This window comes from Sorex fumeus, unplaced genomic scaffold (genome assembly GCF_029834395.1).
Source record: "Sorex fumeus unplaced genomic scaffold, SorFum_2.1 ptg000126l, whole genome shotgun sequence".
NCBI lineage: Eukaryota > Metazoa > Chordata > Mammalia > Eulipotyphla > Soricidae > Sorex > Sorex fumeus.
In genome coordinates this window covers 678,083-698,901 of record NW_026606183.1, presented here as the reverse complement: position 1 = coordinate 698,901, position 20,819 = coordinate 678,083, and positions in this window count along the sequence as shown.

Sequence of the window (20,819 nt, the reverse complement as noted above, 5' to 3'; positions counted from 1 at the left end):
CTCTCCACTGTAGCACTCCCCCCTCTGTGGCCGTGAAGGAGACATTGTCCCCAGTTCTTCTCGGAACCCCAGCTACATTCACACCAATGCCCCTGCTTCCCGATGGTTGGAGGAAACCCAGAGTAGCAGCTTCTGTTTGGAAATGCTGTCAACAGGTCAGCCAACAAAGCATCCGTTCCTTTGGATATCGTGTCAGAAGGTGTCACTGATGTCACCCTCAGTCTGAAGATTGTTTCTTGCACTTGTGCTGTGGACTAGCTGGGGGAATTCCTCACACTCACACTGGCCCTCTCCTGAGTCATGGGTTCAGTTAAGTTCTTCTCTGATCTCGGTTATCTGATCTCAGATCTCCAAATGCCTTCCAGACTGTTCTCCACGCACCTCGAGAAGGCATTCAATCTGGAAAATTCTGTGGGCACACAGAGCTGCTCCGGGAGTCTAAATGGAGTTTGTGTCTACATACACACACACACACTGCCTATATCTGTGCACACACAGATATACTCATATATCTATGTGCACACAGACAGTGATGTCATGCACGGGCATACATGTATGCATGCAAGGGCATATGTGTGTGCACATATGCACATGCATGGGTACTTGTGCATATGTGTGAGAACATGTGCATGGATACATATGTACCAGCAGAGATGTATGTGCATAAATGCATGCACCTGAACATGTTTATTCACATGTGTGCACACACAAAGATACTTGTTCATGATCAGACATGCATGTGGGTACTTGCATAGCATGCATGTGAACAGACACATGCAAGGACACACGTGCCTATGCAAACAACACCCTTGAATGTCAGCAGTCCCACTGTTGTCTCTTGCCCAAGCTGGGCTTCTGTGTCAGACTTTGTTATCGACTTAATAATCCCATTATTTTGTTTCATGGGCTGGAGCAATAGCACAGCGGTAGGGCGTTCGCCTTGCACACAGCCGGCCCGGCCTAGCCGGGTTCGATTCCTCTGCCCCTCTTGGAGAGCCTGGCAAGCTACCAAGAGTATCTCGCCCACACGGCAAAGCCTGGCAAGCTACCCGTGATGTATTCAATATGCCAAACACAGTAACAACAAGTCTCACGATGGAGACGTTACTGCGCCTGCTCGAGCAAATTGATGAACAATGGGAGGACAGTGACAGTGATTTTGTTTCAGAAATAGGAAAAACAGGAGTTCAGAAAGTTGTTTGCATAATTACTGCTTATACTAGTGTCATGGACAGGAATATTCCCCTGCTCTCTGCTCCTCCCCCTCCTCTTCTTCCCAATGCCCCTTTTTGGCATCCTTTGACCATACCACTACTTAATGAATTGGCTCCCCGTAAAGTACTTGTTATTAGTTAGATGCAAAACCCACTATTTAAAAAGTCACTTGGGAACATTTAAAATGCTTAACTCTGAGAAGATATATGTAGTCGATCTTCCTCAATGGCATGTTTCCCTGTTAAGTCTTACGAAACACTAGTTGCCTCTCTCTAGAATCTCATAAACTGTCTGTCCTTCCAAGTCTGTTGACATCATGGAATCTGCTTCACGATGCTCAGAAACAAAAGTTCTTCTGTGTGTTTTCCCAATCAAATCAAATTAAACTTTGAAGGTTCTTGGAAATATCACTTCCGTGCATATAACTTCTTTGGGGACTCTCTTCTTACATCACACAGAGCAGAAGGGGGAAGAAGAGACAAAGCCATCCTGGCTCCTAGTCCGTGCCTTGGTTCAGAGAGGCTGCATCTGAGACAAACATGGTCCTAGTGCACGTGGAGAGACCCAGATTCAGGGCACCTCCCATCTGCCAGCCTGGGTCCTTCTTAGAGACTCCCATAACTTCAGTGTTGGTAATCCGTTCCCTCAGGGGTCCTTCCCAACTCAGGACATCACATAGGAGCACTATCCTTACATCCTTCACTGGCCCCAGAAGCCCCTATTTTCCCCACGACTATTCAAACTCCCCCATTTAGTCTTCCTTTTTATAGCAGTTCCAATTTTTTTTCTATGAAATCTACTCTTCATAAAGAGACTCATCCCCAGAAGAAGCCCAAAGCATCATCATAAAGCCCAGCTTGGCCTGTGTAGAAGGAAAAGCGGAAGTCTAAGTACAATGGGATTTGAATCCTGGCACCCCATAAAATCCCCTGATCATCACCAGAGGTAATTCCTGAGGGTAGAGTGTTACAAAAAGAAAAAAGAGAGAGAGAGAGAAAAGTTGGGGAAAACTCCCTCATTCTTCCCTGACACGTCCACATTCTATGTGCCAGCTTCCAGCACTTCTGCCAGAAGTCAGAGACCCTCTCAGCTTGGTCCCTGGAGGACAATCATGCCAGTTAAAAGGGCCATGTGCACACGGACTGGGTGCTTAGCACTTCCAGGCCATGTCAGGGGCAGGCATGCTCTGTGCATTTCTCTGTGGGAGTGGTGAGGGTGGGATTGCAACTTGATTTCCTCTCCTCTCTTCAGGGTAACTGTTGGTGGGCTCAGACACTTTCAAAAATGTGTGTTCCTGTATGAGCCTCACCCTTCCTTACTCTCCTGGCACACAGGACCACAGCGAGTTCAGAGACCTTCTTAGGTACTTGTAGCAGCATTCATATTATTCTCCTCTTGTGCAAACTTTCATTCCGTCTTTCCCCTTTCTCCCTCTCACTCCCAGTTCTTCAGGGAAAGTATGCACTTTTGGAGGCCAAGGGGACACACAAGTGGCAGAACACAAGCCTTGCATGCACTGGTCCCTGGATTCCATCCTGAATCGGGCGGGAGGGGTGGTTACTGAAAACCCCTCAGCACTGATAGTTGTGATTTGGGGACCCCCTGGGCACCATCAGGCCCAAGTATTACACCAGCAACCTGACCACTAAGTCCATGGGTCCCCATCTCTGGAGTAGCTTCACGGCCCCCCCAATACTGCTAGGACAGCCTCTATTCAAAGCTAAAGAATCCACTTTTCTCCTGCATGCCTCTGTATCTCACATAAACATATGGAGATAAAGTGCGAGAGATGTATAGTGAATGTTTGGTTTTCTTTCTTTTTCAGACCTGCAGACCAGAGTTGAATATTCTGTCACAGACCCTCAAATATGTGACCTCAAATATATGTCAAAGATAAAAATCTTTGACAAAGGAGCAAGAAATGTGAAGTGGAACAAGGAAAGCCTCTTCAACAAGTGGTGCTGGGAAAACTGGACAGCTACCTGCAAAAAAAAAAAAAAATGAACTCTAATGCCAGGCACAAAAGTCAGACCAAAGTGGATTAAAGACCTTAATATCAGACATGAATCCATAAGGTATATAGAGGAAAATGTAGGCAGAACTCTCAATGACACTGAAGCTGAAAGCATCTTTAAGGATGAAACATCACTGACCATGCAAGTGGAAGCAAACATAAACAAATGGGACTACATCAAACTAGAAGTATCTGCACTTCAAAAGAAACAATGACCAAAATACAGAAAGATCCCACAGAATGGGAAAGAATATTTACCCAATACCCATCTGAAAAGGGATTAATATCCAGGATATACAAGACACTAGTAGAATTGTATAAGAAAAAAAAAAACCTCCAACCCCATCAAAAAAAAATGGGAAGAAGAAATGAACAGAAGTTTCCTCAAAAAAAAAATACAAATGGCCAAAAGGCACATTAAAAAAATGCTCCACATTGCTAGTCATCAGGGAGATGCAAATCAAAACAACAATGAGATATTATCTCACACCGCAGAGACTGGCACACATTCAAAAGAACAAAAGCAACCAGTGCTGGCGTGGATGTGGGGGAAAAGGGATGCTCTTTCACTGTTGCTGGGAATGCCCACTAGTCCAGCCTTTCTGGAAAACAATATGGACAGTCCTTCAAAACCTAGAAATTGAGCTTCCATATGACCCCGCAATACCACTTCTGCGAATATATCCCGAAGGTGCTAAAAAGCACAGTAGAAATGACATCTGTACCTATATGTTCATTGCAGCACTTTTCACAATAGTCAAAATATGGAAACAATCCAAATGTCCTAGGACAGATGACTGGTTAAAGAATGTTTTTTATCCAACTATACAAAAAGTTCCAGGGACACACCTGTCAAGGCAGGCATTCATCACGCTGGACAAGAACTGAGTATTAAAAGTAGGTAAAGGAATATTCTTGATGATCTTCCGGTGTCAATGTTACAAATCACAATGCCCAAAGAGACAAATAAAGAGACAGAGACAGAGAGAAAAGAAGAGCACTTTCCATAGAGGCAGGCTGGGGGGTGGAGGGTAATGGGAGGGAACTGGTGCTAGAAAATGTACACTGGTGGAGGGATGGATGTTGGAACATGTAAGATTGAAACCTAATCATGAAAGCTTTGTAAGGGCCTGTCTCACAATGATTCAATAATTTTTTTTAAAGGCCCTCCCGTTGATCGTCGATTTGCTCGAGCGGGCCCAGTAACGTCTCCATTGGAGACTTTGTTGTTACTGTGTCTGGCATATCGAATACTCTCGGTAGCTTGCCGGGCTCTCCGAGACGGGCGAGGAATCGAACTCGGGTCAGCCATGTTGGCCGCTTGTAATTTATTTCATTTCCCTCCTCAATCAAGACCCATGCCCCTATGACGCTGCCTCTAGCTCCAGCTCCAAAGATTTTTCTCTCCTCTTCATTGTAGATCTTACCAGCTGGAGGTATAAAACCTGAGTGTTGGAGCATTGGCCATCTTTTCTGGAACTTCTGAATGGTTCTAAGCAGAGAAATCATCATCCCGAAGCCACAGACAACCCTTCTGTACCTGGCACTGAATAAATCAGTGGAGTTCAAACTCCATAATTCTAACAGAGCCATCCTCTTTATTGTGTTCTAATATTGACTCTCTCTTTTGCTCCACTTTCCTGAAATAACGGAGCAATGAGTTGAATGTTCCATATTCTTATGCCAGAGCTCCTGACACTGTGACCTTCCCCTCCCGCCCCTTCTTCCCCCACCTGCCCCGCCAGTGGCATGAGGCAGGGATTAGCCAGAGCTGCAGGCAAGCGGTACCGTGTATGATGGGGACAGTCTTGCAGCTCTGTCTGATGAAAATGCATCTGGGAATGAAAGATGAGTGGTTGCACAGCAACCTGAATGGACTTCATCACAACCGAAATGCACAATTCACAGTTTTGCACTAAGGATATTTTGCCACGCATACACACACACACAAAAAAAGCCAGAAACAAAGTAAGTGAAGCAGAAGCAAGATGCTCTCCTGCCATGGGAAGAAATCACAGTCCTACCCACCCAGTCCTGCCCCCAGAAGTGGGGGCTGGGAGCAAACTACACTCACGTGTGACACATTTTAATAAAGTATGCTAAATTACATGCTGGCGGCATTAATAGCAATCAGGCTTGTAGAACATGGGATCTAATGGCTCATAAATGAGATGCAAGTTCATTTTTACAGGCCCACTATAATAAACTAATTATTTTAGAACTCTCCAATTATGCATTATTCAAAAAGTTGAATTGCATTAAAACATGTTATGGCTTTATAGATCCTGTCTGTAGGGAGGGGAGAGAGTGCATCTGCCCCGCAAGTACCCAGGGGGAGAGAGACCCAGAGGCACAAGCAAAAGATAAAGATGGAGCCAGCTGCCAAATGACTAATGAACTGAAGGCAGACAAAGAGCTGTCACTTTCCTCATCAATTACAGTTGGTTGCTAACCCACGAGAGAGCCTCAGCCATCCACGATGGCTCTGTTAGAATTATGGAGTTTGAACTCCCCTGATTTATTCAGTGCCAGGTACAGAAGGGTTGTCCGTGGCTTCGGGATGATGATTGCTCTGCTTAGAACCATTCAGAAGCTCCGGAAGAGCTGGTCCATGCTCCAACACTCGGGTTCTGTACCTCCCCCTGATAGGATCTACCGACATCCCCCCACCCCCATCTCCAAGTAGCCTATGTGTCTGGAGGCTGGGAGTCATGATGCAAAAAAGAAATGAAGTGTCACCCCACACTCAGATCAGGAATGGGACTATATCTAAAGGATGGAAGAACAATGTATGAGTTTCTAAAGGGTCCACACACCCACCTGTTGTGTCCAGTGGGTTAAATGCCATTGAACCACCTTTGACATTGCGGATGGAAGAACAATATATGAGTTTCTAAAGGGTCCACACACCCACCTGTTGTGTCCAGTGGGTTAAATGCCATTGAACCACCTTTGACATTGCTTAATTAATCACTGGGGGGGGGTCACTGGGCCAAAGAGACAGTACAATGGACGAAGGTGCTTGCCTTGTGTGCCTCGAACCCCAATTTGATCCCCGTCCCCGAAGCCCAGCAGAAGTGACCCTTGAGCAGAGCCAGAAGTAAGCCCTGAGCACAGCTAGGAATGGCTCTCACCCCAAAAATGTTAATTAAAATATAACAACGCCCCAATGGGATCAGGGGATAGAAGACTAGGTCAGTTTTGTATTTAGAAAACATAGTATGCTCACCGTTGGCAAAAGGATGAGAGCATCTGTATCCATGGGATGCATGGTGTTGGTCCCATTACCTCCATTCCCTGTGAATCACTAAACGCCCTCATGCATCCTGAGCATGACGCCTCAGTTCTGGAGAATTCTTCAGACAAGAAGCTTCCTTATTTGGGGCTGGAGCAATAGCACAGCAGGCAGAGCATTTGCCTTGCATGCAGCCGACCTGGGTTCAATTCCCAGTATCCTATATGGTCCCCCAAGCACCACCAGAAGTAATTCCTAAGTGCAGAGCCAGGAGTAAACCCTGAGCATCACTGGGTGTGACCCAAAAAGCCAAAAAAAAAAGAAGAAAGAAAGAAAGAAAGAAAGAAAGAAAGAAAGAAAGAAAGAACAACAAAAAAGAAGCGTCTTTATTTGGATCATCCAAAAAGGGCTAACATTCATGCTCTGGGGAATGGGCTGCAGTTGTGTGGACCTTGTGCCTTAGTCTCTGGCTCTGCTGCACAGATCTGATGCATGGGTCTGCATAGATGTGGGTCCCCCCCTTTCTCTCTATATCAAAGCTCTATGGGACAATCCAGTTGCTGCTTGAATTTATTCAGCCTGTCCATAAATAGGAATTTCCTGATCATAATCCCTGATGTTAGTGATGTCCGTAACATCTATAGTGTTTCCTATCAGGTCAAACAGGGCAGCTGGGGGTAGAGACAGAGTTAGACTTGCAGTATCAATGAACAGAGTGTATGTGGAAAGTGTATATGGAAATTGACACTGTCGGCGGCCTTTCTCTCCTCGTGATGCTCTTAATGCTCTTTCCTTGAGCTTGCTTTACTGTGAGGATACAGAATCTAATCCATTGAATACACAGAATAGGTGCTGATAGCCTGTTTGTATTTATGATCTGGGGGAGTCAAAGTGGATTTTAGACAGTTTGAGGGTCTGTGTCCTGCACCTGCACATTGCCCAAAGATCAGTATACCTGTTATCAGCCTCCAGTTGTCCAGGGCCAGCAGCCGCTATATGATGCCAAGGACAGAGATGGCTGACCTTGGGGCTTGCCACCAATCAACTCAGTCTCACCAGGACAAGGACTTCCTCCCCCTGGCCCCCAGCTTTTTAAAGTCACATCCAATGATGCTCAGGGCTTACTCCTGGCTCTGCTCTCAGGAATTATTCCTGGTGGTGCTCAGGGGACCATATGGGATACCTGGAATTGAAACCAGGTTGGTTTTGTGAAAGGCAAATGCCCTTTCCCCTGTACTATCACTCTGGCACCCAGGACAAGAACCTTTATCTCTCATGTGCACATTGGTCTATTGTGCTGAATGAGACCCTAATCTCAGCATTCTTGCCTGGGACTCAGACATGCCCCCCAATAAGCCCAAGGTGCCAGGTGGGTGTGGGTTGTAGTCAAGATTGCCATGCTTCCTGATTCCCCAGCCCTCAGTGCCAATCACCCTGAGCTCATCCTTCCCTAGGTTCCAGCCAATGTAGAACTCAGTCTCTTTCCAGAATGCTCCCCTGGCCTTAGAAAGTTGCTTTTAGGGGGCCGGACCGATAGCACAATGAGGAGGGCATTTGCCTTGTACGCAGCTGGCCTGGATTCAATTCCTGCCATCCCATATAGTCCCCCAAGCACCACCAGGAGTGATTCCTGAGCACAGAGCCAGGAGTGATCCCTGAGCATTGCTGGGTGTGGTCCAAGAACTAAATAAATAAATGATTAAAGCTCTGATTCAGTGGGAGGGAAAAAGTTGCTTTTAAGGTGGTTAGGGGAATCTTTCTATAAAAGAATCTTTAAGAGAAGTCAAGCATGCTTCCCCGTAAGTTGGGTAGGAGGATTGGTTGACACTCTCAGGTTCACACTCTCAGGTGAAGAAATCTCCATGAACCCAATGTCCCCATCCTCCCCCTACCCTGTTTCTAAGTCTCTTCTGTGGATTTGGGTGCTGAAATCCCAATTCTTCTACCCACAAGGATATTTTTCTGCTTTCCTAATATTTGCATTTCCAAAATTCAAAGGCATATGTTTCATTGTCCCAAACATATCTTATTTAAAAAATATCAGTGTGGTTAGAAATTTGGTTAGAAATTAGAGAAAACTTTACCAGGAATGAAATGAATACTTTAAAATGCACAAAAGAAAGGTTTGGTTCCTTTATTTCCACAATTTGAAACCCTACCATTCAACTGGACTTTGGATTGCACTTTTTTCTCCTTGCCAGGGTTATCACAAGTATATCTAATCTCAACAGCAATTCTTCTGACTTATAAAATCCTCCGTTTCGCTCCAAATAAACTGTTAAATTGATGTGTCTTAATTTAGCTGCACATTTGCTTATTATTGCACATTAAAAATTGCCTTTTTCAGAATATATGCGCTATGAAAATTCGCATATATAAATCTCTGCCTGCACCTTTGATGAATTTCCTTTCAGAAGTTCCTAGACATACAATTATCGTCAAATGATGGAACATTTTAAAGACTCTGAGTAAATATTGCCAAAACACTGTCCAAACACCTTGCATTTATTTACAAGAGCATGCCATTCCTTATTTCTCTACATCTGGTCTAGCCTTGGGCATCATCCTTAAATAAAATTGAATTAAAAAGTCTTCCTCCTTTGGGGCTAGAGCAGTAGCTCAAAACGCTGAAGTGCAGGCTTTGCAAAAAGCCCAGGTACAGTCCCCAACACCGCATGTCTCTGAGCACCACTAGGAGAGACCTCTGAGCACTGAGCTGGGAGTCACCTCTGTGTGCTTTCACATATGCCTCCCCTCGGGAAAAAAAGTTCTCCTTCTTTGCAATTTGACACTTTGTCACTTACCTGATGGCACCATTGTACTTCTCATATCTGTATTTTCGAAGACGTATGTGGAGGGCCACTGGCCAGCCATACTCCAATGAACAGGCAGTTCCAAGAAGGCTGATGGGTGCCCACTTCAGGGCTTACTCAGATATGAAGCCTTCATCTGCATCACTAGCAGGCAGCCCTAAATACTGAATGAACGAATGAATGATGAGTGAATGAACATATCGATGTCACATTTGTGACAAGTGTTTTCCAGTCCACTGTCCTTGAATGTTTTCTTGCCTGAATTTATTGCTCTTCTTGGGGACTTCTTGTATGGCTTCTGCACCACAAGTTCTCTTTCCCATGCCAGGGTCTATAAAAAATCCAATTCCACTTTTGCTCACTTTGCCTTTCATGCCTATTTTGCATTTAATTTCTTTCTCAGTCTCTTGATGAAAGCCAAACAGCTGGGTGGAGATCAATGCTCCTTGGAAGCAAGGGTTTAGTTAGGGCAACAGGCACTTCTCGGCACATGGGGTAGAAAACCCGTGGCCACCACTCCCTGCGTTCAATGCTGCACAGCAGCGACCAGCAGTGGGCCTTTGAGCGAGAATCATTTTTAACTGCAGGCTCAGCACCCTTGGCCAGGTAGCAGGCTGCAGGCCCCAGCCCTCTGCTCTCAGTATGGGGGCTTCATACTAAATCAGTTCATTTCCTCCCCCATCCAAGAAGCAGGCAAGCGGGGCTTTATTTACAAAGGTTAAACATTCCTTTAATTGGATTGCTGGCATTTAAGCCAGGAGTCCTGTCCCCTGCCTCTTTGTCCCACTCATCCTTACCTGGAGAAGTGCCTGCGGGAAATGCCAAGGGAAGATTTCATTTTAATAAAGAAGAGATGAAGTGGGTCCCTTTGGAGGCTTGGCTCCAGCTCTGAATCACCATCAGCTAATGAACTGAATCATGCATCTCCCCCTCCTCCCAGCACTCCAGTTCTGTGTAGAGGAAAGGCAGGACTAGAAAGAACTGGATTTAGAATGCACAGGGCCCTCTGAACCCCACTTCCGGTCTGAGAACAGGCTCATTCTCAAAGGGGCATCCCCGCCTTCTGGAAGCATCCACAGGCTTGTGGTGCTATAGAGCACATGTGAGTCTGTGCTCCAGCCTGCATTCCAGCTTGGTTACCACCTGGCTAGTGAACACGCAGACCAATCCCACCCCCACCATTGGTTCCTTCCTCAGAATGACAGTTGATCCTCAAACAATATAGGATTTTGGGGCAGATGAACCCCCAACGCAATGGAAAATCGAAATATTATTGGCATACTAGTTGACTCCTCCCAAACACATCTGCTATCATCCCTTAGTATGTGTGGGGCAGGGGGGATTTGCATCAGGAATCCCTGAACTTCTTTGCTGTGGCTGTCCAGAGCTATATATTTGATGGGGTATCTCCTCAATCTCTCACACATTCAGGCTCTCAATACTGATTGGTTTGAATATATGAATCGATTAAAACTACCCCATGGTACGCCCACTCCAGATGAAATCCTGGTGGTCACAAGCTTCCAAAAGCAAAACCCAGGTATGTGGGTTCAAGGACTAAGGCTCCAGACCACATGGTGGCAGCGGAGATGGACTGGCCCTTCCCTTCTCCCTGTCCACTTGGGGTCCTGGCTCTCATGCCCACTATCTGCCTCCAGGCACCATCTCAGCACATCAACGGCCTTGATCCAGAGACTCCCAAATGAATATTTAAATGGATTAGCTCCCTACAGAGATGTCTCTGAACCCCAACCATTTACAATTTTAGAATTCCAGAAGCGCGTAGCCACTTTCACTGTCTCAGTCATGCGACCTCTCATGGTACTCATAATAAGCAATAGAAAATAAATTATCTAGCATCTGCCCCTGGCAGGCAGGCTTGAATGGCGGTGGGAAAATTCGAAATAATGGTGGTGGGAAGGTGTAATGGTGGTGGGATCAATCAATGTGAACAACCTTATGCAAATAAAATTTTAAAAAAATTAAAACTGACCCAAGTTCAAAGCAAACTGGAAGGGTTGAAGCCCTCATATGAGTCCATGCAGGCTGGCAGGACAGAAACAAACTGAGAAAGTGCCAGAACAATAGTACAGCAGAAAGAGCATTTGCCTTGCATGCAGCTGATCCAGGTTCAATTCCCAACATCCCATTGGGTTCCTGAGCCCACCTGGAGTAGCTTCTGAGCCCAGAACCAGGAGTAAGCCCTGAGCACTGCTGGGTGTGGCCACAAAACAAAACAAATAAAAAAGAAGCAAGCAGAGCAGGGATTCTTCAGGGAAGGGGGTGATTAGAGTGAGGGGCGTGGTGGGGTACTGAGGACAGATATGGGACATGGGGGTGGGGGACATAACACTGGGCCTGGGGAATCAGCAGGAGTAAAGACAGCTCAGTAACGCTAATCGTGAACTCGAATTCATCACAGTAGAGCAGCGAGAGGGAATTTCCAAGCAGGGAGAATTGGGGAAGGACCCCATCCACTCTCACCTCTCCCTCTCCCTATTCACCCCAAGCCTCAGAGCACGAGGTGATGCCACCCAAGGAGAGTTTTCCGAGGATTTTAGGGTTGGGCAGACAGAGGGACAATAATCTGGGAGCACAGAGAAGCCACAGCTCCCCTTCAGGCCTCTGCCCAACCCTACCCCTACCTACAAGACATTCAAGAGAAGTGAAAACAGTGGTAGACCAGGAGGCTGACCAGATCTGATCCCCCAAGAGTCTGCTGCCCTTCTCATTGGAAGCGACTCAACCAGTTCCAATTGTTTTAGAAGTCGCCCCAGAACTCCAGTGCTGGACACTCACCAGACACATTCCTCTGGGTTCACTTCTTTTTATGGGAGGATGGAGGGAGCTCCTGAATGATTTCAAAAATAGAGGTCCAGGGAGCTGGAGCGATAACACAGCAGGTAGGGCATTTGCCTTGCACGTGGCCAACCTGAGTTCGATCCCCGGCATCCAATATGGTCCCCCAAGCACCCCCGGCATCCCATATGGTCCCCCAAGCACCGCCAGGGGTAATTCCTGAGTACAGAGCCAGGAGTAACACCTGTGCATCGCCGGGTGTGACCCCCTCCAAAAAAAGTTAAAAAAATTAAATTAAATTAAAAATGCGACCTCAAGGGGCTGGAGCGATAGCACAGCAAATAGGATGTTTGCCTTACACGAGGCTGACCCAGGTTCGATTCCCAGCATCCCATAAGGTCCCCTGAGCACAAAGCCAGAAGTAACCCATGTGGACCCAAAAAGAAAAAAAATAGAGGTCCAGGACCCTTGCAGGCTGAACAGATCAGGCTCAGCATTATGAACCTACCAAGGTCCAGCCATGTCGGGAATCACCAGGGCCACACTCAGCAGTGTTTACAGGGAGCCCTGGGGTTCTGGGTATCAACCTCAAAGTCCAATTCCTGCTAAACCTGCCCCCACCCCAATCCTTGCAGCTGTCTCCCCGACCCCAAGCTGTCTTTAAATAGGTATAAACATCAATTAAAAAATATTGATTACATTTCTCATTTATTTCCTATCTGCCCTTGCTGCCTCTCCTATACCTGAGTTTCTAATGGCCTCCTGATTCTATCTAAAAACTTGTGAAAAACCTCATTTACGCTCATAGCTGTCTCTCCACAGGCAGGGCAAGTCCCAGATGCTCCTGTGTCTGTCCTTCTCCCCTCCCGTGGGCCCTCACCCATTGCCTTCTCATGCGGAGTGAAGAATGATGGGAAAAACCAGCTGACCCTGAGCATGCACAACAGCATAGGATCCCACACAAGAGACACCCCTAAATTCTAGGGGGCTCTGTACCACAATCTCCTATCAAGGTATTGCAGAGATATTACAGGCCACTCCATGTGGTCCAGATAATTACAGCATGGAGTTTCTACAAGGTCCTCAGGTCCAAGCCACCACACACTTGTAATCCAGACTTCTGCAGAGTCAGCTCCTGTTCAGCAGCTACATGGAACTAGCAACCAAGAGTTATGGGTGAATGGTCAAAATTTTTAATCACCCATATTTAATCACCCATTTAATCACCCCCAAATGCGTCCGAGGTGGCCTTCTAAATCTGAATAGATTGAGCCATGACCACTCTTCTCTCTCTCTCTCTCTCTCTCTCTCTCTCTCTCTCTCTCTCTCTCTCTCTCTCTCTCTCTCTCTCCTCTCTGGTTCTATCTCTGTCTCTCTGTTGCTATCTCTGTCTCTGTCTCTGTCTGTCTCTTCCTCTCTCTCTCTCTCTCTCTCTCTCTCTCTCTCTCTCTCTCTCTCTCTCTCTCTCTTCCCTTCTCCCTCCCCCTCTCTCTACAGGGACAATGAGAAGGAGAGTAAATTTTTTTTTCTCACTTGAAAAAAAATCATGTCTGTCAACCAGTCCCAGGCCTCCTAAAATCAAGAAACCTTGTTTATATGGCAAGTTCCTGCGTTTTTATGAGATTTCCCTCTATCCTCCAGCATATATGTATTTTACTAGAGCAGTAGATGTCAAACTTAGCGTGCACTAAAATCCCCCAGTGGGCTTGTTAGAGCCCAGATTGCTGTGCCCTCCCCAGGCATGTTTGATTGGCAGAGTCTCAGATGGAGAGTGATTGGTAGCCTTCTCCATAGCCTGGGGACTGCCGCTGGCCAGGGACCACATTTTGAGAATCGCTGGACCTGCACACAAAGGTCCCTGCTGATTTTCGTTCACAGCACAGTCTCAGCAACTCAAAGCACAAAAGTTATGTTTTGTGGTTCATGAAAACAATCAGGATCTTTCCAAACTGCTATGTCAGTGAAGGCAAGAATCAACCCAGAGGTGAGCTAAAACCAGCAGGGAGTGTTGCAGCCTGTGTCTTGCAGAAACATCAGCTTCTCTTTGGAGAGGAGGGGAGTGTCTGGCCACACCCAGTGGTGCTCAGGAGTGACTCCTGGACCTATGCTCAAGAATCATCTCTGTAGTGCTCAGAGGACTATGTGGCCCCAAACCAGATTCAGCCGGGTAGAGTCTTAACCCCAGGGCCATCTATCTGGGCCCCAACTTACCAGTCATAGTGAGAAGAAGGCTTTGTATGTCAAGCTCTTTGAACATATATAAGAATACTAATATTGCACACCTATACATACCTACACACAAATGATTTATATACACCTACATATTAATATATAATTTTTGCATATATATATATAAACATTGAGTTATATAATACCATAGCACTGTAGCACTGTCCTCCCATTGTTTATCGATTTGCTCGAGCGGGCACTGCACCAGTAACGTCTCCATTGTGAGACTGGTTGTTTTTGTTTTTGGCATATCGAACACACCACGGGGAGTTTGCAAGGCTCTGCCATGCGGGCGGGATACTCTCAGTAGCTTGCCGAGAGGGACAGAAGAATCAAACCTGGGTGGGCCGCGTACAAAGCAAACGCCCTACATACTGTGCTATCGCTCCTTCCATAAAATGTATTCTCATCAGAATACACCCTTCTGTGTCTGAATGGCTTACTTTGTTTGACATGGAGACAATACTGATAGAGCAGCTATGCACAGCTCGTTCATATACATTTATATTATATTGAAAATATACAAATAAAAGAAATTAAAAACTGGGATAAAGACAAGGCCTTTGTGTGAGTTAAATAAAGTACTTCCCCTAGACAGGTGGATATGGGCTCAACAATGAGTGAACATTTTTAGGGCTGAGTAGCAAAATGGGTCAGTTCTTTAAGAAATGACTGCACGTACTGTGGATTTCAGGTCCTGCTTGCTCCTGCAGTCAGGATTTCTTGAGCAAAGCACAGCTACATGGCAGTCCAGGTAAGAGAGAGCAAAGCCTATCACTGATGACCCACAGTTGGCTCAAGTACTGTCCCATTCCCTGCACTTCTAATGCCATCCTGCCATTGGTCTGGCTACAAGTGATGGACATGGACAGCCCTGCTCTCCTAGACAAACAGTCTATGGCACTGGACAGTCAGACAGTGAATGATTCCCATCAGAACTTATGGGTAATATTAGCAACTTGCTGATATATAGATCAGCACTGTAATTTATAGAAAATAAAAGACAATTGTTCTGTTCTTTATCTTTGAATTTATCACCTCTAGTTTGTTTAAGTCTTAGCCTGCCATTCAGTTATTCAGTTCAAAGAGGAGATACGGCCTGTCGTTTGACAAATGTTAATATTTACAGCTCATATTTCAACCCACAAAAACAGAATACTTCATCCTCTCTTTACAGGGTACTTTATGGGTAAAAAAAAAAGTCTCTTCAACTTAAGCTAATGTATTTGTCTCTCAAGCCATAGCAAATGTTAGGATGTCCCACTTTTGGTCATAAATAGAGAATAGAGTAGACTTTTAAATAAGCAGCTAAAAGAGCGACACATAATTCAAAGTGTGTCTTCCTTTGATTATAATGATCAAAAGAGGAGATCACATCAGTAGAATTACAATCAACCAATCATTTTCAGAAGATAAAGTGACTGGTTGGAAATGAACCAGGAGCCTATATATTAGGTGGCAAACCTAATCGCATATCAACTACTCTCAAGGTCTGTGCCACTACTCTCCCGTTAATTTATTTCCCACTTTGAGATTTCCCTGCTCACATCGAGAAAACAACTGCCTCTGTGAACAGCCCATGCAATGCCTTTAGTAATGGTCATGGGACATAGCCCATGCTTTCAATAATGAAAATGTGCACAATTCCTTGCCAGTTGTCACTGAGATTTCTATACTCCATAAAGCCAAGAGGGCCTTTGGTAAGGGCACCCGCAAATGCTTCCTCTGCCCTGTGTTTCAGGGACCCATTTTGACGCTCTTCTGGCCAAGGCAGAATTGACTGGCTCCTCTGCAACCCAGGGTGGTGATGACTCTCTTAGTTATACAGGGAAGCTTCAGTCTTAAAGTCTTTTGTGTCTAAAGTGTTAAGGTAAGAGAGATCTTCTGGAGCAATGAGTTTGGAGCCACACAAAACGAGGAATGGAGAAATCTCTTCTCAAAATGGCATTCATAGACCAATGGCATAGATGGATGTCGATGGTAGAGAATGTCACAGTGGGAGGCAGACAGACAACCCATGAGGAGAAACTCAGTCTGCCTGGATCTCTGACCCGCAATAACACCTTCTGACATTTGGAAAAGGGGGGATGAGGAGGTTGACTCATTTCCTGAAAACGCAGGCCCATGTGTTGGCTAGAGCTCCCATCATGGACCTCAACTCAGTCTATTTTTGTCACTAAATGGAATGAAGAGGATCCCTATTTGATAAAATTAATTCTTTCCTCATATTTTGACTTTTGATAAAATTTCTATGGACAAACACTTCCCTCAGACCCAACCTTGAGCAGACTCGATTCTTATTTATAATTTTTATTTATCTAATATGAATCAACGAATGTTAACTTTAGAAAAAAAATTTTAAAGAAATTGAAACAAAAACGTTTAGTCACCCATATGCTTACTACTCCAAATTGACTACTGTTAATTATTTTTGTATAATGTTCTTTGGTAAATTAAAAGTCTTTAGGTTCTTTCTGAAAATTTTTTAAATAATTTTTTAGAATTTTTTAATTTACTTTATATTCATAATTAAGATATTCTGAATATCTTCATTTTCTATAAATGTTCTCTATAAATATTTAATGACTATATTCTCTAAGTATATAAATATATCATAACTTATTTAAGCAGTATATATTATTAAATATTCACTTATTTTAGTTTTCACTATATAAATAATATTAAAATTATGTGTGTGTGTTTTTGGGCCACACTCAGTTGTACTTAGGAATTATTTTTGTCTCTGTGCTCAGGGGTCATTCCTCGTGAATCGGGGGTTCATATGAGATCTTGAGGAGGGAACCCAGGTGAGCTGTGTGCAAGACAAATGCCTTACCCACTGTACAGTTTTCCTAAAATGTTTCTTTTTTATGATAAAGCATCTATAAGTACTTTTATTTCCTTAAAATAAATATTTGCAAATAAAATCCTGGAGCAGTATTTATGCATATTTTGAGGCTTTTAAAATATCAGATCTATCCATCCAGAAAAGCTTTATACTGATGTTGGCTTTAACATCATGGCAGTATTATCATTAAAATTCTCAATTTTTCCCAAATCAATGGAAGAAAAGGAGGAACTCACTACATTATCTTACATTCCTTTATTTCATAAAAGACACATCCTTTTTTATTATGTTTATTTTGAAATTTTATTGAATTTATTCTCTATTTCTCATTCCTCTTAATAAACTGTCTTATTCCCCAAGCTACTATTAAGACACTTTTTTTCTCTTTGTAAGCAATGTGTTCTTTTCACATTCCTAATTAAAAAATAAAGCCCAGAAATAAGACATTAATCAGCTTGTCCTCACAGGCACACTGCACCAATATTTTGGGCTTCTGCCCAGTTACCATGGGATCCAGGTGGTAAACTGCTATGGAAGTTTCTGGAAGTAGGGTTAATGCCTGGCTCCCGCTCAAGCAAGCCCTGACTCCACAACTTGCTCAGAACTGCTTGTCTCAAAGTCCAGAGTCACTGTCTTCATTGTCAAATCCCTTTTCTTGCCCCTCTGCAGGAGGGTCTCTCCTATTATTGGGATAACCCTTTCATTGGCTTCTTATAACTGCGTTTCTGCAACTGTGGGCAGGAAGTGAGAGGGAGGGACCAGATAACATCAGACCTCCAATTAGTTCTGCATTAACATACACAAGCCAATTGGTCACTTATAAGGAAGTAACCAACCAGGCAACAGATCCCATTAAGGGGATGGGGGGGTTGTTGTGGTGGCTGTAGTTAGGGAACTACTGCTAAAATAATTACTGTTTTTGCTGATTTTGACACGCAGCCAACATGGCCAACCCGAGTTCGATTCCTCCGCCCCTCTCGGAGAGCCCGGCAAGCTACCGAGAGTATTTGATATGCCAAACACAGTAACAACAAAGTCTCCAATGGAGACGTTACTGGGCCCGCTCGAGCAAATCGACGATCAACGGGAGGGCCTTTACCTTTACCTTTGTTAGGGTCAACCCAAAGAAATGTACCTCTGTGCACCATAAATAAAGAATTGTAACACTGAAAATATCTGGTAGTCAGCTTGCTCCTCTTACTCGCTGTCCAAAAGAGAACCTGGAGCCAGTCATGTCTGCCTCCAACGTATCTTCATGGTGAGTGAGGAATGAAGAACAGCACTAAAGTATGGTGAAATGGTGGTCCCCTGCTGAGGCTATCCAAGGCCTTGCTGGATCTGGTTCTGCGTGGTGGCTGTTGATCATCCAAGGACCCTGTATCCAGTCCCAGGTCATACCTGAGCACGAGGCTAACAAAATCCCTCTGAGTATTCAGTGTACATGTGGACACCTCCTTTACGATCAAGGATTTCCTCATCTTCATTCTAGTTCCTTCAGAGAGAGCCTTCCACTCACTTCCCTTGTATCCATTTTGGAATGAATTGCATAGGCTTTCTCTCTTTGAAGCCCAGAAACCCCTCCTGAGAAGGCAACTTTTGCTTTTACTTCTCAGAGGAATGGCACTTGGACACCACTTTTCAGAGTTGTTAATCACACCAGGCTAATTTCACATAATGGGCATGACATGGTGTGTTGCCCCTTCAGTCAAACCCTTCCTTTCTTTTACGGAAATCAAGTACTGATATTTGCCAGCTATTCTTCCCTTTTCATATCACTCTGTACTATAAACATTTCTCTGTAATACCTCATGAAGTCCTTCAGATTGACTGGTCAGAGCCTGAACTTTTCTTTCTCTTTCCCCGTTATTCTTGACTGGGCTAGTTTGGTGCATAGTCAGTCATTGTAATTTGGAGGAAGTTTTCCCAGCATCATGAGACATTCCACTACTCACTATTGTCCTCTCCTCGTGAAGTGGGAAAACTGTTTGACACATTTGTCCCTATCCACAGGTCCATTATGGATCACATTCTCCCATTGGATTGAGGATACTGATCTATTCTCTATACTGGTCTGACATCTAACTTAACCTAACTGAAGTGACTGACTGTCAAGTGATATACCTTTACATCCCTTGTATCCTTTGCTTTCACAAGAGTTGCTAAGCTTGCTTGCCTTTGTCACTGTCACTGTCACTGTCCTCCTGTTGTTCATCAATTTGCTCGGGCGGGCACCAGGAGCGTCTCCATTGTGAGACTTGTTACTGTTTTTGGCATATTGAATATGCCATGGGGAGCTTGCCAAGCTCTGCCATGTGGGAAGAATACTCTCGGTAGCTTGCCGGGCTCTCCGAGAGGGATGGAGGAATTGAACCCAGGTGGGCCGCATGCAAGGCAAACACCCTATTTGCTGTGCTATCTTTCCTTTGTAGTCCTCATATATTCTTTACTGGGGACAGCCTTACTTTGCTAACTTTGATCACAAAGCTGGTGGGGGATTGAGTGTATGAAGAAATTTTATGTTTCAATGGAACACTCAGAAGACCCTCATAAGGTATCAGATTGGCACCGATGTTACTGAGAAAACAGGTTGTCATTAGACTCAGTGATAAAGATGAGATGAATCACCTTTAATCTTACTGACAAACCCAAGCGAAGAAGAGTCAGGCTCTAGGGAGCAGGTACACTGAGGCTAAACTGTCCTCATTGTTACTGTTGTCCTTGTCTAAGATTACTCTATGGCCTCAGTTCACGATCTCTCAAACCCTATCGCTGATTCTTTTTGCCCTGTTCTTTTACCTCCTTTGGTAATTCCTGATTGGCTTGTTCTGGGGCTTATCCCTTCCTCTACGCCTGATGAAATTTGACCACTCATGCAAGGTGAAGTCTAACCAGCTTGCATGATTGCTCTTGTTTATATCAAATACACTACAAAGTCAATCAGCTTATCCAGAACAGACAGGAAGGAGGTGAACTCATCCAAAACTCCCCTCCTCTAGGCAGAAGTACCAGGGCTGTCTGACTCACCTGGGACACCATGTAGAATCCAACACATCACACACCTCTTGCTCGATATCTTGTTCCCTTCTGGAAATAGGTTCTGGCTGGGGACAAGCCCCTCCTTCACTCCAGTCCCAGGCCTTCACAGCTCCCACCTGCCTCCTTGAACTGAGGCTCACAGATCTTAAATACAGAAACACAAAGTTTAATGACCAGTTTCTGGTGGTAAAAGATCTTTATCTCCCAAGAGCAAATGTCTAATATACATCAAGAAGCCCAGAGCTTCCAGACTATTACTGGAAAAAATGAAGGGCTGGATGCTGATTCTTCAAACTGAATAAGATTTTTTTGAGGGGGGGCGGGCGGAAGGGGTCAATTTAATGCTGTCACAGACTTCAGGTGTCTGCCCTGAGAATAGTGTACATGAAAACTGTTTACCTCTTACATATTAGAATGTTACTTGACTCTAAGGGCTGGAGCAATAGCACAGCAGGTAGGGCATTTGCCTTGCACGTGGCCAACCCAGGTTCGATTCCTCCGTCTCTCTCGAAGAGCCCGGCAAGTTACAGAGAGTATCCCACCTGCACGGCAGAGCCTAGCAAGCTACCCGTGGTATATTCGATATGCAAAAAGCAGTAACAACAAGTCTCACAATGGAGATGTTACTGG